Genomic DNA, 24,684 nt, shown 5'->3' on the forward strand with positions numbered 1-24,684 from the left:
ATCACTGCTGCTTCAGGTAAGGGCTCTTTTCCCTCAGGTTAAGCTATACTGGCTTCATGGAATTCTGTCCTCCTCCAGTTGTAACTTTGACCGACCAGCCATCGGTAATCCATAATTTTCACATCGGGTAACAATCCGAGAGCGGTTCGAGGACCGGAACCGTCCTGATCGCTTATCCATGTTCGCCCGCAGGCACAATGTTAGTTGACAAAGGTAATCTGTATTTTTTGTGCTCCTGTGAAATATGTTTACGCGACCTCTTGCTTTGGGAGCTTGCAATCTTCGAGTTTCCCACAATACTATAGGATCCCGCAGGATGCTATACCATAGGCTCATTACGATCCCACAGTTGCCACCAGTTAATATATAAGACTGTCATGGGAGACTAGGTACGGGAAACCAGGTTTCTTAACACATTTATACCGGAATCACATGATTGAGCAAAGCAAAGAGCTAAACTAAATTGTAATTTATTTCACGATAGACATACACACAATGTTCCACAATTACAGTCAAAATACACTTACTGTGACAGGGGCAAACAAAATAATTTGTTTCCAGAACGAAATCTTGTAAAATAAAGTCTGTAGGAGTGTGACAGGGTGAAGTAAACCCCTATCAGTTATGCCTGGGAGACATACGTCCGAGTGCTTCATCCAGCACTCAGAAGTTAACTCAGGAGGAAAAGCTGGGTAATCAGGATGTAAGCAGACACCTGATAACCAGCAAGGTATATAAGGATGTTGTTACTGGTAGTAGCTTCCTGCCACAGACCACATACATTAACTCTTCTATGTGAGCTGCTAGCCAGATGGATTCCCAACTAATCTTTCAACCAAAGTAAGAATTGTTCATTTGTTTTCCTGACTGCTTAATATACATTTACGGTTTGGTAAATGGTTTAGCCAGCCAGCCTGATAGATAGGCCTGGAGTTTTTAGTCAGTTCTCCCAATGTGGAGCAGGATTTGTTTTGTCATGTTTTGGTGATTAAATGGATAGTGTGCCCACATGTTATGTTATGCTGTGGAGAAAATTAAGCCACTCAAAGTTTTCATTAACCTGAAACTACCTGTGTGGACTATTCCCTTACCTCGGCTACAGGCCGTCCTGCCACAGGTGGTGTCAGAAGTGGAATCAAGATGGCCCCTGTATCCGAAGGGCCACACAGTAAAATTGAAAAAAAAAAATCTCAGTTCCTGGAGCAACAGGTCCAGCTAGCAGAGAAAAAAGCTGAGCAACATCTCCAGCTAGCAGAGAAACATGCTGAGCAACAGGCCCAGCGAGAGGAGAGGCAGGCCCAGCAAACAGAATGGCTGATTAAACAGCAAGCAGAAAACCAGGCCCTGCAAACAGAAAAGCTCCTCCAAATGCTGGCCACAGGCTCAGCCCCAGTCAGACTGGAAATGCCAAACAACCCACCGGTGATGCTGTCTAAAATGAAGCCAACCGAAGACCCAGAGGCATTTCTCCTCACTTTTGAAAGGGTAGCCATGGCCCATGGCTGGACAGTTGATCGCTGGTTAACGACTCTGGCTCCACTCCTCATAGGAGAAGCTCAGGCAGCCTACCAGGCTCTTGCGGCAGACGAGGCCATGGACTACAAGCAATTAAAGGCTGCTATTCCGGATCGCCTAGGCCTCACTCCAGAGACCTACCGACAGCGGTTCCCGGACAGTCAAATATACAAACAGAGACAGACCCCGGGTCGTAGCGACCGCTTAGTAAACTTATTTACCAGGTGGATACAACCAGAGAAGCAAACCAAGGCAGAGATCCTTGAACAGTTTGTGCTCGAGCAGTTCATACAAATACTGCCCCCTCCTCCTGCTTCTGGGTAAAAAGACACACTGCATTTTCCCTGGATTCAGCGGTCCGCTTGGTGGAAAACTTCCTTGGCGACAACACCCAACAGGATAGCTGGCATTGGTTCGTGCAAACACCAGTTGCTTCCAGTGATACCAGAGTCAGGAGAGCAGACAATTGAGGGGTCTACAACCTGCCAGCTCGGGAGGTCCAGTCATCCCGGTCGGAAGACCCTTTCCCATCTTGGAGGGGTCCTGGTACAGATTCCCGCAGAGGCATCCACCCCGGACCAGAGACAATTGGATCACCAAGGGGAAGGCACCGCTCACGTTATCCCCCGAGAGCCTGGACTCCCGGTTCCCAACCGGTGGAGAGGTTTCCACCACCAAACAGAAGGGAGAAACCCATCCTACAGCGGAAAGGGCCAAATGCCGAAACCCCGGCGAGAGCTTCCGTTGACGATCGAGGTTACGGACTCCGGAGATGATTATATGGAATGTTCCTATGGCAGAACTACTGCCACTGCTTCTCTCCGAAGGGACCACGATCCATTGTTGGTCCCGGCATCTCTGGAGAGGAAAACTGTAACAGCCCTGGTGGACTTGGGATCTGGAAAAACCCTGCTCCTAGAGGGTCTCATTCCCAACCATGGACTATCTTATGACGCTCCATGGAATATCGAATGTATCGATGGTGATACAAAGAAATACCAGACGGCGACCATCCTCCTCCGCATCAATGATCAGGAGGCTAGACTGCTAGTAGGAGTTGCTCCATGGCTACCTGCTCCGGTTCTACTTGTCCGAGACTGGCCCACTTCAGAACATTTTTGGACCCTACTCCTACAAGGCCTACTTCCCCGGTTCCAGAGAAGCTTGGGGAGTTGTTCCCTTTTTCCCCAGAGATCCTTCCAAATAGACACCGCGTCCCAAAGACACGTAAACAGTGACTTGTGGAAAAAGAGGACTGGTTTAGAAAGGCTGTGACTCTGGGTAACGTTAGTCAGCCCAAAAGACTGCATGTCATTGCAGGAGATGACCAGGGTGGAGAACAGATAGATACGGGAATTTTGCCAGACCTGGATCTTCCTAACTTCCGTCAGAGGCAGAGGGAAGACCCAGCTCTGGCTAGACAATAAGAGAATGTGGTACGGGTCAACGACAAGATAATAGATGAACAAGGTGTGAGTGTTTCCACATTTTGAACTATTGAATGACATCCTATATCATGTGAATAAGGTTACACAAACAGGGGAGGTCATTCGACAGATGCTAGTCCCTAAAGGTTTGATTAAAACAGTGTTTACCCTAGCCCATACTCTCCCATTGGGTGGTCATTTGGGCAGAGATAAGACCACGGACCACATCTCGTCCCGGTTTTACTGGCCAGGTATACATGGTGACATCATGAAACTATGTGAGACATGTCCTGAATGCCAGTTAAAAAGCCAAAAAGGACAGAAGCCGGCTCCCTTGTTTCCTCTGCCCTTGGTAGCAGTCCCATTTGAGAGTATTGGGGTAGATCTGGTAGGACCTTTATAACCCTCTGCGAAGGGACATAAGTTCATACTCGTTGTTGTAGATTATGCCACCAGATATCCTGAGGCCTTCCCTCTGAGATCAGCCACTTCTAAACAGGTTGCTTACAGGCTGTTGGAGCTGTTCTCTAGGGTAGGACTTCCCCAAGTAATGTTAACTGACCAGGGAACAAATTTCATGGCGAAGTTAATGCAGGATGTCCTGAAGTTGTTGGAGGTTAAATCCGTCCTGACCTCAGTCTACCATCCTCAGACTGATGGATTGGTAGAAAGGTTTAACCGTACTTTAAAAACCATGCTTAGGAAATTTGTGGACACTGAAAAGCGAGCTTGGGATGAACTTCTCCCTTTCCTGTTGTTTGCGGTACGAGAAGTTCATCAATCATCCACAGGCTTCTCCCCGTTTGAGCTCCTACAGTATATGGATGCCAACCTCTGGGTATTCTCGACCTACTGAAGGAATCCTGGGAGGAGGAGCCCTCCCCCTCCAAGAATACCCTTCAGTATGTCATAGACCTGAGAAAACGCCTAGACATGATAGATCGGTTTGCTAAGGAAAATCGCAAATCTGCTCAAGAACGTCAAGAGAGGCAGTACAACCAAAATGCCCGTTTTAGGGTCTTCCAACCTGGGGACCAAGTGATGCTACTACTACCGACATCAGAGAGTAAACTCCTTGTAAAGTGGCAGGGTCCTTTCCAAGTTCTCCGGTTCACCGGGTAGGCGAACTATGAGATCTCTCAACCAGGGTCCAGGAAGGGTAAACAAACATACCACTTATACCTCCTGAAACCCTGGAAAAATATGAGATCGCTGTTCATCCACCCTCGGGAAGGAGAGACGGATTTGGGTCCATTGCCTCCAAAGGGTAGTACGTACAATGACCATCAGGTTCCCATGGGAGGGCAGTTAACAACGGAACAAAGGTCAGACCTACTAGAATTATGTGACCAGTTCCCAGATGTATTCTCTGAGCTGCCAGGGCAGACTGATTTAGTGTCCCATAGGATTGAGATGGAACCTGGCGTAAAAGTACGGTCCCATCCCTATAGATTGCCAGAGGGCCGAAAAGACCTGGTAGAGAGGGAGTGATCAAGGAGTCCCACAGCTAATGGTGTAGCCCTATAGTGTTGGTCCCTGTAACAGGGGAGTTATCCCTGTTCAGGTAATGTGCCTCTAATCCAGCAGTGTTGTGGTTAACTGCTGGTAGTCAATTAACAAACACCATCTGCCTGATTAGATGGCTTAGAAAAGTATGTCTTTTGAGACAGGAAGTGAGACTCCTTAGCTCACACCTGAGCTGATCTTGGAGATAAACAGTCTTGAGCTCTGCCAGAAGAAACAGCAGAGCTGCTTTCAAGACACAGGGAAAACTTCTAAACCTGAATGCTGGCAAACCCTGAGGAAAAGGGAGCTGAACCAGGGACAGAGAAGATTTTCCCTCCAGCCAAGGAAGGGCAGATGTCTTGAGCGACAAGCTGACCACAAGACAAAGAGGACAAGATTCTAACCTGGAGCCTGACATTTTCTGTACACACAAGGGTGCGGATCCAGGAGAGCAGAGAAGCTTCCCCTACAGCGGCCCAGCTAACAGATAAGACTTTTTCATATAAGACTATTATCTAGGTCTGTGTATTGATAAATGTCTCCATGATTTGGGGCTGGAAAAGAGCCTAGCTAACCAACCAAGTCAGAGAGGGCTGAGCTACATGTGTAGATAGTCTCCAAAGCAGAGATAGGTTTTCTTTGTTTGGCTCACTATTTCGCTTATGTTGTTTTTTTGCTATGTTTTAAGCGACAGGCACAATAAAGCCTTGTTATGATTTCACCTTACAACAGTCTCCATTGTGTACCTCTGCACATGTCTTCCTACATATGGTGTCAGAAATTTGGGATGAGAGGTGGCCTTTGAAGTTTAAAGGGCTGGAGATTGCCTGTGGAATTTTTGTTTGTGCTTTTGCCTGCATACAGTCTTGCAAACAAACCTGAGCAACAAAAACAAAGATTCACCTGCAGCAGAGATCAGAATTAATGGGAAACACACCCAGGCAGGAAACTTACACTGCACTGAAACCTACAAAACCACAGATGTACTCTTTTCCCCAATCCCAAGAGGAGAGAGACTGCTGAAGCAGCTAAACCTTATTTGCCTATCATAAAGTGTTATATGGTCATTGAAATAGGGGTTTTGCCTTCCAGCCATAGTCAGGGTTCAAGAAGTGAGTCAGCCCTTAAAAAGGGATAGGTGTTTGTTGTTTTCAAAAGTTTCGCTGAAGCAGTGAATACAAATGGTGACCCACGAGCGGTACTGATTTTGCAAATAAAGGTTGCCACACCGCATAGGGCTACCAGCTGTGAATGGAGTATATGCAGAAAAGTGTGAAAATTGATACAAGACTGTGCTGAAGCAGGGGAATTTTTAGCAAACAAATGCTGAGTGTAAATTTGTCCTACAGGGGAAAAGGGGATTGCTGAACTGTGTAAAAGGTATTCCAAAGCCAATTGCTGAGTGTTGAGTCACCCTGCCGGGAATGAAAGAAATAGTCTACTGCAAAGAATGTTTTTTTTCTGCAAGTAAAAAAAAGTCTACCTATGTATCTTGGGAGCAAAACAGACACCCAAAGTGTAAAGTGTGAATGCCATAATACCCAAGGATGAGACTGAAAATTACTGAACTCAAGCAGAAAACCAAATTCTGTTGCTGAAGCGGAGGACTTGGACATAGCAAGTAAATGGTGTAAAGCAAACAGAAGTTTTTTCCTAGCAACTACACATTCAGCATACCTAATGAGAGATTATACCTAGCAAGTAAATGGTGTAAAGCAAATAGACGTTTTTACCTAGCAACTGCACATCTTGTATACCTGATAAGAGAAAATGCATACACACGACTGCTGATATTGTAAAATTTACCAAAGAAAGAAAAGTCTACAGAGATGCCTGTGAGAGCTACGACCTCTACAAGCAAAATATGCCCACCTGTAGGACTACCACAATTGGGGGTTCTAGCAAATACAGTGGCAACAGCTGTAATAGCGCCTCCTGAGGTCAGGAAGAAAATTACACCTGATAGCCCCAAAATGGAGGACAAGATGCAGCGTTCCTGTAATGAACCCTATCCCACGGAAGAGTGGCCCTTCCAGTCCAATAAAGAGGAAGACATCTCTTATGGGGAACCCGAACCGAGTCACACCCACAAAACACCCCAAGAATGGTGGGGGTGCCTGAACTCGGCACGAACCGAAAAGACCGCTCCCGTTGATGACGAATATGATCAGCAGGAGAAAGAGCGGGAGCAGTGGATCACCCAATATTTCCGTCAGCTATTACAGTTGCAAGAAAAACAGGGTGGATCCAGTGACGCTGCTAAAATTTCAAATGACGATGGAGACCCCAGTATACCTGAAGGGACGGTGTCATCCAAATCAAAAAGGCGGAAAAAGAAAAAGAAAAACGGTTCTTCACTTACCATGGAAGGAACAGACACGTCTGCAGATCCTGTGGAGGAAAATGGGGGCCGAGTTGCCCTGCAGCCTAGAGAAAATGGAGAATTCATCCCGCGTTAACCGAATATCCAGAGGGCCCAAGGCAGAAGTCGTGTACCCCAAAGAAGTGTCTGTCCGGTGCCAACAGTGAGGAACCCTAAACCAACCATCCCAGGGAAGCGGAGCCAGAACCAGTGAGTGTCGATCCCTAGACCAGCCCTGAGGATGCCCTGAAAAATGCCAGGCGTGACTGTGATATACTATGTGAACAATTGAAACAAAAGAAAGATGGTTACGCGGAGCTACTGAAAAATAACGTGAAGCTACAGGAACATGTGCTCGCAATGTACTCTGCAGCCAGGACAGAATTGGACGATCTCAAGACTGAGCTAGATACTGCAAATGCTACTAATTCCGCCATGGATGAAAAGCAGAGCCAATCTGATAAAATGATAACTCAGCTGAAGCGGAAGTATGAGGAGGAACTAAAGCAGATGACAGTCTTTCAGCAAGAGGTTCACACTCTTCACATAGAGCTGAATGCCTCACAACAGGAGGTCAACAATGTCCGGACAGAGGTGGACGTATCTCAGAAAGAGTTTCAGACACTCTGCAGAGCACTGGATGCCTCACATCATGAGACCAACAGCTGCCGCACAGATCTGGAAGTTTCAAGAAAGAAACTACACAGTCTCACTGAGGAGCTGGACATTTCTAAAGAAATGATTGTCAATCTTAATACAGATCTCCAAGTCTCCCAGAAGGAGCTTCAGACCCTCAACCTAGAGAAGGAAGTCTCACGCCAGGAGACTGTCATTCTCAAAGCAGATGTGCATAAATGGAAGGAGGACTGCAAAGAGGCCCTGAATAGTACAGAGACTGAAAAAGGAGAACATTTAAGATTACAAAGAAAAAACTTAAAACTCAAAGAAGAAAATTTTAATTTGACAAACGACGTCAAGGAAAAAAATGAAAAGCTGCACGAGCTTAAAGACATAAATAGACTTTTGGAAGGTGAAAAGTTTGAAGCAGAGCACCAACTGCAGAACCAACTGCAAGGTCTGCGTACGCACCTCGAGAAGGCCGAGGAGAAGCAGCAAACTCTGCAGGAAGAAAATCTGCAGACTGTTATAGAAATTCAAGTGCTGCAGGAACGTCTGATTACCCAGTATGTCCCCGCAAAGCAGCATGAGAAACTGAAGGCTACCCGGAGCGTCACCAAAGCAACGCTAAAGGCCAAGCTTAGAACCCATGTGACGCGGCACAAAAGGGAGCACAAGAAGGTCCAGAAACTGAAACAAGTAACTGTGGCCCAAGCAAAGAAGTTCATAGGGCTTCACAATGCAATAAAAATGTGGAAGCAAGCTCAGAGAAAGCAAAGCATGCAGATAAATTCCTGAGAAGAGACTTGCAAGATGCACTCAAAATACAGGGATCTCTCGCGGATGAGATTACAGTCCTACAAGGACAAGTATTGACCCTGACTAAGCATCAGTATCCCACAGCCTCAAAAACCCATGAAGACAAGGGTACAGTGAGAGCTGGGAATACCGCTCATCTGAAAGACAAGGTTGCAAAATTTGAACCACCTAAACAAGCACTAGCAAAACCTTCAACCACCCAACAGGCAACAAAAGAAGGTACACGTGCTGAATCAAAACCAGAAGAATCTTTAGCTGATGAAGCTGAAAAGATGGGACATTCTCTGGAAGTGTGTGTGGAATTGCAACTTAACCCCAAAGAGGCTGAACTAGCAACCCCATTGAGTGGGAAAAGGGCAGAGAGACAGCTTCAAGAGCGAAAAACTCAAAGGGCTGTTTTTAAACGCTCTGCAACAACTGCCATACAGTATGCCTACAATAAGACGAGCACCCGATGCGAGGGAAATCTCATGACCGCACACGTAACAAAAAGACTATACTTAGAAAAAGTTCTCCTCGAGCGACTGAGGAGTACTGATCTCAAGCACCTTCAGGAGGAGATACGAATAAACTGGACAAAGGGCTCCAATCCCAGCAGGACTGAGGGTTCTCTTCCTCCATCCATTCTCATTCAAGTCACAGAGATATCTAGAATGAGAGTGGAAGGATGGGCTTTGGCCGTGGCAAGCCCGAGCTTCCCACAAACAGGGGAGGTATGTAACAGGGGAGTAATCCCTGTTCAGGTAATGTGCCTCTAATCCAGCAGTGTGGTGGTTAACTGCTGGTAGTCAATTAACAAACACCAGCTGCCTGATTAAATGGCTTAGAAAAGTATGTCTTTTGAGACAGGAAGTAAGACTCCTTAGCTCATACCTGAGCTGTTCTTGGAGATAAACAGTCTTGAGCTCTGCCAGAAGAAACAGCAGAGCTGCTTTCAAGACACAGGGAAAACTTCTAAACCTGAATGCTGACAAACCCTGAGGAAAAGGGAGCTGAACCAGGGACAGAGAAGATTTTCCCTCCAAACCAAGGAAGGGCAGATGTCTTGAGCGACAAGCTGACCACAAGACAAAGAGGACAAGATTCTAACCTGGAGCCTGACATTTTCTGTGCACACAAGGGTGCGGATACAGGAGAGCAGAGAAGCTTCCCCTACAGCGGCCCAGCTAAGAGATAAGACTTTTTCATATAAGACTATTATCTAGGTCTGTGTATTGATAAATGTCTCCATGATTTGGGGCTGGAAAAGAGCCTAGCTAACCAACCCAGTCAGAGAGGGCTGAGCTACATGTGTAGATAGTCTCCAAAGCAGAGATAGGTTTTCTTTGTTTGGCTCACTATTTCGCTTATGTTGGTTTTTTGCTGTGTTTTAAGCGAGAGGCACAATAAAGCTTTGTTATGATTTTACCTTACAACAGTCTCCATTGTGTACCTCTGCACATGTCCTCCTACTGTCCCTAAACCAGATGGGAAGGTGAGGTTTTGCGTGGATCTCCGAAAGGTAAATGCTGTATCCAGATTCGATGCATACCCAATGCCTAAGGTGGATGAATTGCTTGACACTCTTGGCAAAGCAAAGTATATCTCCACCCTAGATCTCACGAAAGGATATTGGCAGATACCTTTAGCGGAAGAATCCAAATGCAAAACTGCCTTTGCCATCCCTCTCGGTTTATACCAATTCGTCACTATGCCATTTGGGTTACATGGGGCTCCAGCCACGTTCCAAAGGTTAATGGACAAGGTGCTATGACCCCATAGGGCATATGCCGTGGCCTACTTGGATGACATTGTCATCTATAGCAGGCACTGGCAGTCCCGTATAAAAAGGTTAAGGGCAGTCCTAACGTCCTTAAGAGAGGCAGGGCTCACTGCCAATCCAAAAAAAATGTGCCCTGGGAAAAGCCACTTCAAAATACTTGGGCTATGCCGTTGGGGGAGGGATAGTAAGGCCACTCTAGCCAAACAAGGTGGCCACAATAAAGGAAGTCCCCCCCCCCACAGACAAAGACAAAGGTCTGCTCCCTTTTGGGGTTAGCAGGGTATTACAGGCGGTTTATACCAAATTTTTCAGAAATTACTGCACCCCTATCAGATCTAACAAAAAAGAGTGCCCCGACCCAAGTTAATTGGTCTTGAGAATGCCAAAACGCCTTTGACGTGTTAAAAAAGTGCCTGTCAGAGGGCCCCGATCTTCAGAGCCCAGATTTTAAAGAGCCCTTCATAATCCAGACGGATGCCTCCAAGGTAGGACTGGGAGCCGCGCTGTCCCAACAATTTGATGGTGTTGAACACCCCATATTGTTCATTAGCTGGAAACTGTTCCCAAAGGGAAGTAAGGTATTCCGTCATTGAGAAGGAGTGCCTCAATTTAAAATGGGCAATTGAGGCCTTGAGACATTATGTTGCCGGAGTACACTTCACCCTGGTCACTGACCATGCGCCCTTGAAATAGGCCTGGGAAGGACCATGGAAATGCTGATTTTTTGTCAAAAGGAGTGGAGGGTCGGGCTTCAGCCGTGTGGGGCCCTAGCCCCACACAAACAGGGGAGGTATGTGACAGGGTGAAGTAAACCCCTATCAGTTATGCCTGGGAGACATGCGTCTGAGTGCTTCATCCAGCACTCAGAAGGTTAACTTAAGAGGAAAAGCTGGGTAATCAGGATGTAAGCAGACACCTGATAACCAGCAGGGTATATAAGGATGTTGTTACTGGTAGTAGCTGGCTGCCTCAGACCACAGAACTCTTCTATGTGAGCTGCTAGCCAGATGGATTCCCAACTAACTCTTTCAACCAAAGTAAGAATTGTTAATTTGTTTTCCTGACTGCTTAATATAGATTTACGGTTTGGTAAATGGTTTAGCCAGCCAGCCTGATAGATAGGCCTGGAGTGTTAGTCAGTTCTCCAAATGTGGAGCAGGATTTGTTTTGTCATGTTTTGGTGATTAAAGGGACAGTGTGCCCACATGTTATGTTATGCTGTGGAGAAAATAAAGCCACTCAAAGTTTTCATTAACCTGAAACTACCCGTGTGGACTATTCCCTGACCTCGGCTACAGGCCGTCCTGCCACGAGGAGTAATTTCCCACGAGCGGGAATTATTCGCGAAAGCCTTGTTCTGTTCTCAAATCTGCCGCTGCTGTAATGGCCCTTTGAATCTTGTTGAAACTTAAGATGAATCTGGTGAATCTGATTCCCAATGTTCTGCAGGAAATCTTATAGGGTCCAGAACCCTATACCTAACAAGTGCACCCAATCTCTCCATGGGAATAACTTTTCCAACCTATACCGGAGTTGCCAATACTTCAGAAACCTGGCAGGGGTGGCTTCCCAGTCTGCTTAATGGCATGTGCCAACCTAGCACATTTGCCTCTTAGCATATGGAACCCAACCCCTTTACCTGGCGACAGTAAGTCTGGGCTGGGCAACCATTTGCCAGTGGCCTGGACTTCACATTAGGATGGGGGTACTTAGGCTACCCCTCCCTACCTGACACCTCAAAGACACTGAGCCCTTTCAACTCCGGACTTTTGCAGACATTGTTACATCAAGCCAGTGGGATGCCTTAGTCCGGAGCTGCACATCCTCAGCTCGTTTACAGTGAGTCACTACACACATACTAAATGGGGTGCTATAATAAATGAGTGTTTCCCTGTCTCCTGTGTTCTGAATGAAGGTCCAACTATTCCTATCATGTTTAATACACTAATTTAGGGGAACTTTCATTCATCAATTTTTATGAAATGTTATAAAAATTGAGTTATGGTTGTTTTATATTTTTGTACCTGAACTATGCATTCGGCCAGTTTCAGAGCGCTAGGAGCTTCCTAACAGAAATTAGCAAAAGCCGCTTTTTATTCTCTAAGTGCTGGACTTAGAAACATTTTACTCTTGCCACTTTATACAGGGTGGGAGAGACTCTGAACCCTTATACTGGGTTCTGGGGGTTTGGGCATATACCGGGGGACCCTTGAAAGTGATTTATCCCCCTGCCCCATCTTACTGTTCTGATCTGTGCTGAAGCAGGGAGACCTGGTGGTGAGCCGCCTAACTGCTTCCTAGGGAGGATTTTGTCTGGTGGTCTGTGTTTTTTTGTCCCCAGGAATCTGGTGAGATTCCTGGGTACATTTTCAGGGTAGCCAGGAACTCTGGTCTACCCTTCTACCCAAACACACGCTGACAACATTTTTGCTGTAGAATCCCCCCTGAAACTCATGCCTTGCGAATCACCACTGGTTGGAACTCCAGGAACAGTAAAACTCACATAAATCTTTTAATACAATGTAGTTCACATGCAATAACTGGGTTGACGTGCTGACACTTCAAACTCCCCAATATGGCTCAGGGGCACCCAGCCAAGCATAATACCTTTATCATTGGCCTGGGTACCCCCTCACCATCACAATGTATAAACCAGCCATGGATATAACAGGCATAAGTGATCTGAGCTGATCTGAAGGCATGATAAAATGCATGCTAGAACTCTGATTTTGCAGCTAGCAACTGAGACTGGAAAATGACTGATATTTAAAGGCAAAGCACAGCTAACATGAGGTAATCAGTCAGTAAGACTGGCTAAATAGTTCAGAATGGAGTTGTTACATCCCTCCCCTTGATAATCACAGGCATAGCCAAATATATGACATATATTTTGATAAAGGACAGATGAAGGGTAGTACTCTTGACAAATACGAGATATCTATGCATTCCAAAAGTTCTACAGGATGTACTGTAGTTAGATGGCCATGTCTACTTTTTGTAAAGAAATGGCAATTTGTTAAAGGTTCTAATTGATACAGTGTATCACGATTAGGGGGGGTTGACTAGACTATTTGTAATCGCAAAACACAAAGCAGAATGCCGGAGTTAAATAAACAGACATTTTTACTTTGGCTGGGGCCAACAGGGAACAACACTAGCATAAACAGAGCCGTAACTCACAAGGACAGAGTGTACGATGGATTTGTATCTCGCTAGGTGCAGGGCACTGCTAAAGCTATTTTACTCTGGATTGTGCCTCAATCTGTCCATTCCTAGATATTCCAAGTGACGTGGAATATCCATCCTGGTCCACACGGTGTATAGAGACCAATAGTATTGTGAACCAAGACCAACTATGAAAAACTGTGAACAAGTTTTGAACTCTGGTCAGCTTCTATAGTATCCTGACATCAATTTGGAAACATAGAGAACCCAGTGCTGACCAAGTAGAATGGACCTTTCTTATGCTGAGCTAATCAAAATCTGTGAGTGCCTCAGTCAGGAACTGTCAAATCAGGGCTATGGGGGGAACTAGGGCCTAAGTAGTGGGACTTGGGATCATGGGTAATGGGAACTCACCAATGGGAACCAAGCTGACAGGGTTAGAACAAAAGCAGTGACTCCCTATTTCAGCTCTACAGTATTTCTACCGCAGCAAAATACGTCTCGATGATGAGAGAGAACAAAGATCTGTGTTTGAAGTGTGGACTCTCCCAGCACACGGGCTCCCCCTTTCCACCTCACCACTGCCTATAAGCACGGCACCTGGCTCCACACAAAGGCTAGCCCTCCGTCTCATTGTATGCTGGCCACTTAGCCATTGTTACTTGCCCAGGCATACAATGAGTCAGACAGATAAAGTAGTAAACTCAAACAAATCACATAAAAAACACTCCTACTGAATACACAGTGAAACACACAGATCTCTAATTTGGCTTAACTATTTCCAGGGCAGGCAGATGTTTTTCAGCAATAAAATTGCTAGTTAATCCTACAAACTGGGTCACCATCTTGACTGGTAAGGTCAACAAGCGGGCTTAACCTTTACTGGATCATACCAGGCTGCCTTACCATCACACAGTCAGTAAACAATATTTGATACATTATCCCGCCTCTCTTTAGCACACTGTGTTAATTACTGACCTCAGTTATCTCCTTTCCATTCCCAGTGAGCATAAACACATTTCGATTGTTTGTGTAAACACTGTTTAATTCCTGAATATGCCTAGATATTTTTTGTTGGTCTTTTAGTTGAATCTTCAATTTTTGAATGACTGGATGATGTCAACTTGTTATTTAAACTAATATTTTCCGTTTGTGTGGGGCACACAGTGTGAAATTGTATTTTAAATATGAATTAATATTAAAATAAATCAGAATTGAACAGTTTGTTAAATATATTCTAAGACATAATGTTAAGATAATGCTAAAGAAATAAAAGTTGATGAAAAGTTCTGATGCAAATGATCAAATGTGTGACACTGTCTGTAAAAATCTATGGACCTTATTTAATATGGTGTTCTGGTGTTGGATCTAAATAATTTTTGTGTTTTGGATCTAAGGATTTTGAATTTGGTTTTGGGATGCAAGGTTTTGGTAGCGTTCTGATTTCACATGCCCGGTTTTTCGAATCTCTTCTAGATTATACTCTTCAAATATAATAAATACATTTCTAATCATTTAATTTGTATGTATTAAAAATAACCATTAAATGCAATCACCAGATCTAGCAACATAGAATAAGCATGTACAGTATTACATACAAGAAACAGACATGCATTGCCAATGCATCATATATTGCTGTACCGCATATATAATTAGCATTGAATATTATTTGATCACATTTTTTTTTAAACTACCATTACAGTTTTCAGTGAACTTTTGGAAATTGTTTTACAATGCGGGCAATGGTACATTTAAGTGAGGCTTGACACAAATGTACTTGACAAGAAAAATCTAATCCTTCTAGAAATTACAGCTGGAAGGCAAATGTAATGTTTTGCCTTTGGATAAAGATATCATTGTCCGATGTTTTACCATAGCTGTGCCAAGTGTTATACTGACAGTTTTTATTCACAAACTCTTCTTGACAATCATAGACCAAAATTATTTAAGCAAACATAATATATTCAAGAGTGTGACAGATGGGATCTATTCTCTATGCAACATTATCTGACTGTGGAGGTGTTTTTTCATCAGAATCATATTTGATTTATATATTTTAAAGTAATCATAATAATTGGATTCTTTATGATAGTTTCAAATGTAGTAATCTATTATGTATTCTAGTACGCATATATGCTGGAACTGGAATAGGAAGTCGGATTTTTACATATTTTTTCTTACTTAATATTCTTGCAGGAATATTACATTTTTTGAGTGTCTGTTTCCTGAGTAAAAATATGTTTAATTGCAATTTGTAATCATACTTATCATTTATTTATATTGTAGAATTCTAGTTTTTGGATGGTGTATGTGTGGTGGGTAGCATAATGGGCATACCTGTAGACATTTTACATCTTCTACTGCTACTGTTTGGAAACATTACAAATATATTTGGGTGCATATGATACTGTATGCCTTTTAAGATGTTTTTCAAATTATTGATAATTTTGAAAATGCACAAATCCTCTTACTAGAAAAATGTACATTTATCAATAACGCTAATGCTTAAAAATAACTTAAATAACAGGATTCTTTTCCAGCGTTAACCATAGCAATGTTTAGTTAATCTTGGGAAAATGTGTACCTAATAATCTCATTTACATCCTGGAATTAAAAAGGAGACTATTTTAATATCTGGTGAACTAATGCAAGCCTTTTGCAGAAAGGAAATATTTTAATTAATTTTATAAGACTTCACACTATATTGAAAGCAGCTGGTTGGTTTTGCCCATTATCCACATGTATGTACTCCTACACCATTTGTCATTAGTTCATAACAAATTAATTACAATTATTGCTAAAGGTTTCTCAAGAACTCTAAACTTGAATATAAAACTAGGCAATGTCTGTTACCTCTCGAATAGAGCTGTTATACTCATCCTGTATTGATCCTGGAGAAAACAAAACTAGTTGTAGGAAGTGCTACTCTACTTTAAATGGACGTTGGACGTTCCACGCACTCTACTAGAGGTATATTTAGGGTGGAAGACACTGTAATTGTGTGTGTGTGTGTGTGTATATATATATATATATATATATAGTCATGGTATGGAGATTTGCACTCACGGTTTGGTTGAGAAGGCAGATGCTTGTCCCATATGTTGCATATAGTAGTATGGTGACCAGGGGATCCTGATAACCAAGAAAGACAGCACACCGCACAGATGATATCCAAAAAGTGTGTATTGTGAAACACAGGGCCGCCAACGTTTCGATCCTCGTAACGGGACCTTCCTCAGGGCAGTGCACAACAGACTGATACAAGCACCCATATATACCCCTAATAAAAAACAAAAAATCACCTGCAAACAATCATGATTGCATCCACAGGTACAACCCACAACTTATCCCAGCCACTTAAATATGTTGGTACTAACCAGCACCAATAGTATAGCTTGATCTTAACACCATGCTGGATTGATCACATAATATGCCACTGCTGTCCATGTGGTGACGTCACCATGCTACCTAAACGCATCATGGCAACCATAAAGAAACATATGCAGGATTAGGAAAAGAAAAAACAACATGCTTGTACATTTCAATCTCTAATGGTGACATATAAAGCACTCACACTTAGACATAAGCAAAACTGCATTTGGTGGCTGAACCCAATAGTACTGCATTGTAATCACCTCCCTAGATCCTCATAATTCGTGTAGTTGAGATGTAATGGGTGCACGGCCATGCCTAGTCCCTGCTATTAACCCCTTGTATCCCGATCGAAACCTTAACAAAAAGGGGGGGCGCGCTGCACACATTCAGTCAGTATTCACTCCTGCACGCATGTGCAAGAGCCCCTGACAACCTGATCGAATCCATGACAACGGGGGGGGGCGGGCGCGCGGCACACATACTCAATCTGTATACACTCCTGCGCGCATGCGCACTAACTCCTAACAACCCGATCATATCCCTGACAACGTAAGGAGAGGTGCGCAAGTTCCCGGCTCTAACTTCAATCCTTCGCACACGCGCACTGAGTAACCAAATTTTAAGCAATGGTGGAGAGGAGGGCAAGCATAGTATGTTTACTAAAAGATCGCGCAAGCACCTGATCCCTTAGCAACCCGATGGCATCCCTACCAACTATATATCTTATTCGCTAGTAATGCGCATGCTCAGATGTGATCCCTATTCTGCTGTCAGCAAAAAAATACCAATGTTTAAGGACACATGCAAATAGGTCAATGGTGAGCACAGTACAGAGCACTTAATGAAATTACCGCAGACATAATAAATGCTACCCACTAGGAATGTATATGGTGAATCACAATACTAACACATAATACATAGACCCAAACAGAGTTGTGTATTAATACAATGACCATGTATTGTTTAACCCGCTTGCTGTATATAAATGCAAACCGGCATATAAAGGCATAAGGTGTAAATGAAGTATATACATAATTTTAAAAGCCAAAATCTCTCCATACTGGATATCTAGAAGCTCAGTGTTAACTCTATGTAATCCTGTAGGCTGTGTTGTGAGTTGTTCTGAAACATAAAACACCGAGTGATATAAGACACCCAAAAGTGAAGAAGACAATCTATCAATAAAACCAAAAGGGAAGGGGGTGATGGAGGAACCAGACAGTGCTTGGAATGCATATAAACTAAATAATAATGATGAACCAATTTACAAAAAACAGCCCAACTTTAAGTCCTCATTGAGTCCATATGGTGAAATGGTCTTGAGTTCGTATATTAATCTTGCTTCCTTTTGCAAAAGCATCTTGTTTCTATCCCCTCCACGGGGTGGGGGTTGCACTTGAAGGATGGACATACACCGCATGGTAGCCAAAGAATGCCGCTTTTCTTTGAAGTGCCGAGCCACTGGCAGATATTTGAGCTCAGTCTGTTCATCCGTACTGTTCAATGCCTTTCTAATGGTGGAACGATGGATCGCAATTCTCTCCTTGAGCATTCGTGTGGTTTTGCCCACGTAGCGTAGACCACATGGGCACGTGATCATGTAAACGACAAAACGTGTCTCACAATTGAGGAAATGCTTAATCCTGATTGGAGCCCCGCTATGTGGATGGGTATAACTAGATCCTGTTTGCATAAATCCACAATTGGTACATCCATGGCACCGATACGATCCAGGTTTTCTATTGAGCCAGGTTTTGGAAAGTCCATATTTGTCAACTGGGTCCGCTTGCGTCAGCATATCTCCGAGATTACGTCCCCTTTTGTAACAAAACAAGGGGGGATCTTTACAGACTTTTCCAATGTTGTTATCATTGGATAAGATATGCCAGTTTTTTTGTACGCTTCGTTTAATACGACTGGACGCGGTGCAAAATGTACTGACAAAATGACACCATTGTTGAATGGGTTTATTGTTACTTGGATGTAGCAAAACCTCTCTATTCAGGCTTCTGACTTTCTTCAGGGTGTCTTCAATATCTTTACGATCATAGCCCCTATCTTGGAAACGTATCGCCATGTCCGAAAGCGCAGGCTCCAATTCATCCGGATTTGAGATAATTCTTTTCACTCTGAGGAACTGAGAAAAGGGAAGCCCCCTCTTGAGTGGTGCAGGGTGGTGGCTGGTGGCATACAACAATGTGTTTCTATCTGTATCTTTATGATAAAGCCTGGTAGCCAAACCATTGCCAGATCTGTACACTATGGTGTCCAGGAAGGAAATCTCCGTGTTGCTGAATTGTGCTGTGAATCTGAAGGTTGAAGGAATATGATTCAAGTGCTCAATAAATTCTAGGAGCGCAGACTCTGGCCCGCCCCATACAAGGAAGATGTCATCTATGTATCGTAGATATTTCTTGATACATCCTGCATGTGGAGCGTCGTGTAGAATATGTGTATGTTCATACACGTCCATAAATAGATTTGCATACGCTGGGGCCATGTTGGACCCCATTGCGGTCCCACTGAGCTGCAGAAAGATGTTTTTCTCGAATTTGAAATAATTTTATTGAGAATAATTTCCATAAGCAACATCAAAAATTCTATCGGTGGACCCATATGTGATGTAAAGGCCCCAAACTTAGACCTGATGGCATCTAGCCCCTCCTGGTGGGGTATATTGGTGTACAGACTACATTTATCTAGAGTGACCAGAATGTAATCCATTTTTTCCAGTTTAATGTCTCCAATCTGTAAAATGAAATCTGTTGTGTCTTTGACAAAAGAGCTCATACCCATGTCCATAGGCTGAAGAAAAAAATCAATAAATTGGGACAGCGGATGACACAGAGATCCTCTTGCGGAAATGATAGGCCTTCCGGGGGGCTTAATGGCTGATTTGTGTATTTTAGGCAGTGTGTACAGGATTGGCAATCTGGGGAAAGGCTGTAACAGAAATTTGCCTGTTTCTTCAGAAATCCAATTGTTCTGAACTCCCATCTGTATGATAGAGTCCACTTCCTTTTTATACTCCACTGTAAGATCCCCTGGTAAGCGTCTGTATGTGGATGTGTTGGATAATTGATCCTCTATTTCCATTTTATAGTCCACATACTTAAGTAACACAATGCCACCCCCTTTGTCCGCTGCGCAGATGATAATGTCCTTATTCTTTCTTAGTGTGTCAATAGCTAATTTTTCTTCCCGTGTAATGTTATGGTAGCTCACTTTGTTGGTCTTGATATCCATGCTTGTTTCCTTATCCAAAATATGCATGAAGGCAGAAATATTGTGATTACTGATCTGAGGATCAAAGTTACTACTACACTTAAATATGTTTGCCATCATTGAGGTGTTTAGAGTAGGTTGTTTGATGAAAAAGTCCTTAAGTCTCAGCTGTCTGTGAAACTTATACATTTCCACTTCCCAGTTAAAGCTGCGCTGTATGTTAGTCGGTACAAAATTAAGACCTTTGTGGAGTACACTTAGCTGCGCCGCGGTCAACGTGACATCCGTAAGATTGTATATTACCGTGCTGGCCTGCGTCCGCGAGGTCCTCTGCCTCTCCTGTTTTCGCGCTCTGGATATCGCCGATTTTCGCCCCCCCCTCCTGGTGGGTCCCTTCCGTCTGTATCTGGAAACGGAGGCTTGGCGTGACCGGCATTCGCTGGACCTAAAAAATCACTTCCAGAGCCCTCAGTGTTATCTGAGAAGTCAGTGTCACTCGTGGGCAGACCTGATCTGTAACCAGACTTCCTAGCACGGGTGGGTTTACTTCTCTGTCCTCCACGGCCCGCATTCAGTTCCCCTAGTCCTAGCAACCAGCGATAGACCTTACGTTCTTTATAATCAGCTTTAACAAGCCGCAGCTTCTCCTTTTTGTACTTGGTGAGATTCTCCCTATAGTTATCAATTGTGGTTTGTATTTTATCTGTCCAATCAGTGCTTGTATCAGCCGAAAGCTTGTCACCTTGCTTTCCTTGGATCGAATCTATCTCGAGTCGGATTTTAGCAATTTCCTTACTCGATTGCTCTATAACCAAAATCATAAGGTCACTAGAGCATTTATTGAGGATGGAAATCCATTTTTTACAAAATTCTGGATCATTACGTCCAATAGTGGGCTGATTCCTGATTCTAAAACCACATGGGAGCAATTTCTCTTTGTGATAATGTGACAGTGTCACCCCATGAAGAAAAAAGTCTACTTCTCGTTTTTTAAGCTTAATAAGGTCATTATAGATGTCAACTGGTTTGTCTGGTCCCAAAACAGATTCAAATTACTCTGTGTACCGTATTTGAGCTATCTGGGCATCACTATAACTGGCAGTGTCAGATAATGTACTGAAAATTCCTGCAAAATCTGCAAATTCCTCCATTAAAAATGGACTCAAAAACAGTCATAAAAAATATGGTAAGCTGTATAAAATTGAGTACCTAAAACTTCAGCTAAAGTCAGGGTAGTAAAAATACAGAGCGGTGCAAAAAAACTCTTAGAAAAATATGGTCATGGTATGGAGATTTGCACTCACGGTTTGGTTGAGAAGGCAGATGCTTGTCCCATATGTTGCATATAGTAGTATGGTGACCAGGGGATCCTGATAACCAAGAAAGACAGCACACCGCACAGATGATATCCAAAAAGTGTGTATTGTGAAACACAGGGCCGCCAACGTTTTGATATATAAGTTATATGTAAAGTTATATATAACTTAAAATGTATATGGTATATATATAAGTTATGGTGGGTGAAAAAGGCGACAAAAAACCTCCACTGTTAGCATATAGCCAATAAAGAATATCACTTGTGAGCCCATTCACATGTCTGAGACAGGTCTGCAACCCTGCCTTTCAACCATTATCATCAGAATCCCTTGCTGCAGTGGGAGCACTGTATGCTAGGTGATAATAGTTGAAAGGCAGGGTTGCAGACCTGTCTAAGACATGTGAATGTGCTCACAAGTGATATTCTTTATTTGATATATATAAATATATATATATACACAAAAATAACAAATAGCGTCACGTGACAAACAGATATTAAACTAGTACTATTAATGATGATCGATTGTTAATAAAGATACTTTCATCAATCAAATTGAATATACAATAACAATATTAAATAGACCACTACAAATTACCTATAACACAAAAAACAAAAACAGTGGTATATATATATATATATATATATAGCAACTGTAAATATTCCTGTATATTCTTTAAACACAGAATAGGTGCCGCAGTCAAATCATCTCTGAGAGACCTAATAATACACAAAACCAGACATCAGGGTAAAAGTTACCTTCTGGCGGTGCTACCGACCCAAAGGAATTTATGAACACAAAAAGAAAAAAAGAAGGGTCAAAACAAAGGAGCACTCATATAGTATGTAATGGAAAAATAGAAAAATGGACTTTATTAGCGATGCATCATAAAAACACAAGAGACAAACTCAAACACATACCACATAATAAACTGCTGCAAAATATAATTAATAATAACTAAGCACAAACCAACCCCTAACCTGGAAAGACCAAATAATAAGAGTTCTAACAGGACATAACAGAACCAGGGGAAAGAAAATTCCCTTAGTAGTGTAACAGGGATCGGCCGATCAAAGAATAAATGAGAACTCAAAATAATTCATGGACAAACCAGAGCACAAAATAATTAATCAAAAAACTGTAAGTCAGATAGCAAAAACATTACAGATACTGCATGAGATAACACAATAACATAACAGGCACAGAAAAATAATTACTGGGGAAGGTATTTGTAACATACAGCAAAAGATACCCAAATGACTAGGAAAATAATAATAAATAATGAAAATAAAGCCACAAGGGTAAGTGTACAGAGGACCTTGTGAGAAAATGCAGGAACATCCTAATACTGGTGGTACATAGCAAACAAATAGTAAGCAGGATAAAGGGGAAGTCCAAATGTAGCACAAAGTGCAGTCAGAGCAAACCCCCAATGATCAAGTCAAAGGTAAAGTAAACAGTAATCATGAGCTGACAGCCCAGCAACAGTGAACACTAAAGCGTAGGGCAGGTAAGACAGTAAGGAAGTCCCCATGAACTGACAGCCAAGCAACAGTGAGCACTAAAGCGTAGGGTAGGTAAGGCAGTAAGGAAGTCCCCATGGACTGACAGCCCAGCAACAGTAAGCACTACAAGCGTAAGGCAGGCAAGGCAGTAAGGAAATCCCACAGTACAGATCAGCATCGGGAGTCCCAGCATAAAAAGGATAACATTAGTGAAGTCCACACGTTCCACACGGGTTAGGGGGTAGTGAGAGGGTTGTCTCTGCTCCGCTCCGACGGTCGTTTCGCCGTGAGGCTTCTCCCAGGAGTGTAGGGCTTAGACATCCATGCACGCTCTTTAAAGGGCTCCAAATTCACGCCAAAAGTGAAAACGCGGCCAGCAACCAATCAGAAAATTCTGAGAGTAAAGATGCGTCATCTGTTGCAATGCTAGTGCGAGAAGAACTCAAAGGCACTAAAACTTAAAGGAGACACACATGAATATCCAAAATAAAAGAAATGTGACTATAAAAAATGAGTACTAAGCAAAAAGCTAAAGAATAACAGATATGGATAAAAATAGAAAGTATTAATAAAGCAAAAAAGAAAAGGATGATACATTATTTATTAAAATCTAAAGAAAAAAGCAAACAGAATAGAAACAAATAGACAATGGATAAAAATTATAATAAATAAATTGCAAAATTCAAAAATAAAAATAAGGAATAATAAAGAAGCTTGAAAAATTTAAGGAGACATATACAGAATTAAAGAAACATAGCAAAACTGAGATAATCATTAAGTCCTGCTGGGATCATAGTACCCAACTGTACTATCCATCTACATTCCTTCCTAAGGAGAAGTTGTTCTATATTACCGCCACGGATACCAATATTGATTCTATCAATGGCAAAAGCCACCAGGGACGAAGGGTCTGAATTATGCATATCATGGAAGTGTCGTGCCACACTAGTGATCTTTTTAAATTATGCCAGATCTTTAACTGCATTTTTAATATTCCGTGTATGCTCAAGAACCCTTACACGAAATTCCCTGGTGGTCATACCAAGGTAAATCAGGCCGCAGGGACAGCTAAGGTGATAGATGATGTTTTTAGATTTACAGTTAAGAAAATAAAAAAAATTAAATTCCCTCTAGAATTATGAAAAACATTAGTCTGTTGCATATATCTGCAGGCGGATCAGTGTCCACATTTAAAGAACCCTTTTAAGTTGGTTTGATTAAGGAACGTAACTATTGGTGGAGTAGTGTAGTGGCTCCTGACTAACATGTTTTTAAGGTTGGGTGCCCTTCTACTTGTAAGATTGACTCTATCACCCAGTACAGAACGGAGATCCTGATCTGCCAGAAGAATATCCCAATGTTTTTGGAGAATATTTTTAAGGCTATTCCATTTATTGTTATAAGTTCCAATAAACCAAATTATTTTAGGAGGTGTTGTTTTAGGCTTAGGTTGCAATAGATATTGTCTGTCCAATTTGTAACTGTTATTAAGACCCCGTTAAATGGCTGATTTGCTGTAGCCCCTAGCTCTAAATCTACTAGACATCTCCAGTGTCTGAGTTTTAAAGATGTCCATTGTTGAGCAATTACGGCGGAGTCTAATAAATTCTCCATTAAGTATTCCCCTAATCTGGTGCATAGGATGAAAACTATCTGCATGTAATATAGTATTACAGGACGTCGCCTTCCGGTAAATATCCGTAAGTAGACGCCCATCAGAGCCAATGGAAATACTAAGGTCAAGATACTTAACATTGGTTTTACTCAAGGTATAAGTGAGCCTAACATTAATACCGTTGTGGTTGAGAACATCGATAAACTGCTTCAGCAGGGATTCAGTACCCTGCCAAAGAATGAAAATATCATCGATGTATCTCAACCACAAAAGCACATGGGACGTGAACTCGATATTCGCATTAGAAAAAACCTCTTCACGTTCCCACCACCCCAGGAATAGATTCGCATAGGAGGGTGCACATGTAGCACCCATAGCCGTTCCCCTGATCTGTAAATAATAAGTATTTAAAAAAAAAAAAAAATTATGTTTGAGAACAAAATCCAGAAGTTGTATTAATGTATTGGTCAAATT

At 42.7% G+C, this 24,684-nt stretch overlaps 1 protein-coding gene across 2 annotated transcripts in view; it reads left to right on the top strand.

Annotated features, from left to right (window-relative positions):
* The window catches only part of CDH12 (cadherin 12), a 1,010,774-nt gene that overhangs the window by 824,486 nt on the left and 161,604 nt on the right, over nucleotides 1–24,684 (top strand). The gene's annotated exons all lie outside the window — the stretch shown is intronic.

Source organism: Ascaphus truei, chromosome 2, assembly GCF_040206685.1.
Source record: "Ascaphus truei isolate aAscTru1 chromosome 2, aAscTru1.hap1, whole genome shotgun sequence".
NCBI lineage: Eukaryota > Metazoa > Chordata > Amphibia > Anura > Ascaphidae > Ascaphus > Ascaphus truei.